The following is a 2554-nucleotide window of genomic DNA, read 5'->3' as shown; positions in this document are numbered from 1 at the left end:
ACACTGTTTGCAGCGCATTTTCAGATTGCACTCTGAAACCTGATGATTCCTCCCACAGCGCCAGCATCTGTTGCAGTCTCTTATCCAGTTTAGTTTCTGGTCAACGGTAAGCTGCTTAAAGTTGTTGCAATTGTTGAGGGAGTGTTTATGGTGGTCACAGTAAGGGCAGTAAGGGGTTGAAGCAGGTTTGTTGGCTGTAGGTGCCATCTTTGTCTGTGGAGGTGCTTTCTCTGTGCCAAAAAGAATGGTGGCACTTTTAGCGAATGGTTTAGAGTCTCTGATTACTTCTCGTGTTCGTGCTGGATATCCACGACGACTAACTCCTACAAACCTTGATGTGTCCTCCTGCACTTGAATTTCATACTCTAGCCACTCTGACAGATCCAGAAAGGTAGGTATTGGCACCTGGTGAGGATGTGCAAAGTGTCAAAAACTTGACCTGAGGTCATGCGGCAGCTTCCCTAGGAGCCGGGAGACATGGGAGCCACACTGCAGCTCAAAGGTGCCCTTCCTTCCTAGTTGCTCTAGCATGCCAACGAGGGAACGAACCCTGAGGGCGAAGAGTCGGAAAGCTTTAATGTCCCCACTGGCTATGTTTGGACCATCCATGAGCTCTGCTATACGTTGCAATGCGAGCTGATGAGGCTGACCGTATTGCTGATCCAGTGCTGCCATGGTCTTTGTGAAGGGTTGTTGTGAATGACTGTACGAATCAGCGATAAGCAGTGCTTCCTCAAGTTTGAGGTGGTCAGTGAGTATTTGGAATTTGAATCTCTCCGTGGCTGTAGCTGGGAGAATGTTTTCCAGGGCTATCTTAAGCCGCGAGAATTCTCTAGGATTCGGATGTACAAAGTCTGGAATTGTGGGGGACGGACCTCTGTACATCTGCTCTAGCTCCAGTGGAACTGGGCTGGATGCTCCGCCTGGCAGGTGAGAGCGTTGGGCGGATTCAAAAGGTTGAGAGGCTGTGTTCTCTGGCTTGTATGATGCATAACGACTCGGTCTATAAGGCGTCTCGGTTTTGTGGTAGGCTCTTTCCTCCCTTGAAGCATCCCACCTGTCCTGTTCGGAGTGTGACGTGTGGTGGGGAGAGTGTGGCTCTGCTCTGGGGATAGCCATTGGAGCTAGGAAAGCCTCAGAACTGTGCTTGGGCTGATCTGATTCAATAGACCTGAATCGTGGGGCTGACACTGGTGTGAAGCTCTTATCACTCTGTTGTGTTCTCAGCAAACTGCGTGGCGCGGGTACAGGTCGCGTAGGGGTGACAGGAGGAGAAGACTGTGCTGCAGGCTGTCGCTGCTCCAGTCGGATCTGTAGCTGCTGCATTTGTCGTTTCAGCTGAGAAAGTTCTTGTGAGTACTGGTCTTTTTCTTGCTGCATCGTCTGTAGCAGATTGTCATGGGCAAAGCGGAGATCCCTGTTCTCACGCTGGAGGATGCTGGTTCCCCATGGTTCATTATCAGACCACTGTAAAGGGCGATCAGGCTCTTTGCACAGCGATGTTGGAGTGATACCAGCTGCACCCTCTGGTTCTGGGCTGGAAGGCACTGTAGGATGAAACTGAGAGTGTGGTGACATGGGTTCTGGAAACAGTCTTGGGAGAGTGCAGCCACGGAGGTCATACTCTTCATATCGTGCGGGGAGGGCTGTCTTCCTCCTGACACGCACGACTGGCTCATCCTCTTCATACTGTGACATCTTTCCATAGTAAATCTGGGCATCCGGCTCGAAGGACCATGTAGAAATGTTGGCTAGTAGAAGCTGACTTTGCCGGTTGATAACAGACCCACTACAGAGCGTCTGGTGAGAGACATATATCAGGTATTCGGGAATAACCCATTTATTGTCACCACAACTCAGTACACTGAATAACTTCGACTTCGTGTGTGTGTGGTTTTCTATAAATACAGATATAAGAAAATAGATAAGTACAAATAACAATAACAAATAATAGTAGTCACAATAAACATAGTAACAGTAATCTCCACAATGAATATTACATTACTATGATTAATACAGTACAATAGGAACAAATGTGCCATTATATGGAAAAATGCACTACTAGAAACTATTAATACTGAGCGGTTGAAATACGACACCTTTGCGTGCTGAGGAAAGAAATGGAGCCGCTCTGTCTAGCACATTAGTGCGCATGCGCCCAAAGAGTGTTTTATCTCTAGAAGTGAGCAATATATATGTATTAAATAAACCATATAATGACTAAAAGGTACATAGATTATGTCTTCTAAATATAACAATGAAATACCTGAGGAAACTAGTATGCAAATATACACACAAACATATTTACGAGCTAGTTCGCATCGTCACTCGCATACATTTTTCCACATGCCGGGCTATTCAAACGTTTATAAACTTAATAGAGAACAATGTATAAACAGGCTGCTACTTACTTTACAGGCACGCACACAACTTTAGCAAAGGTAAACACTACACTAAAGTAGCTTGCATCCGTCCGCTTTCCCGATCGTCAGACTCAATTCAGTGGGCGGGAGCACTGACCTGCACGTCTTTTCCGCGGCGCTGATTGGCCCGC

This window comes from Siphateles boraxobius, unplaced genomic scaffold, assembly GCF_051911475.1.
Source record: "Siphateles boraxobius isolate OS27281-9 unplaced genomic scaffold, OSU_SipBor_1 53, whole genome shotgun sequence".
In the NCBI taxonomy this organism is placed as follows: Eukaryota; Metazoa; Chordata; class Actinopteri; order Cypriniformes; family Leuciscidae; genus Siphateles; species Siphateles boraxobius.
The sequence above is the reverse complement of the archived record's forward strand: the minus strand, read 5'-3'. Positions refer to the sequence as shown.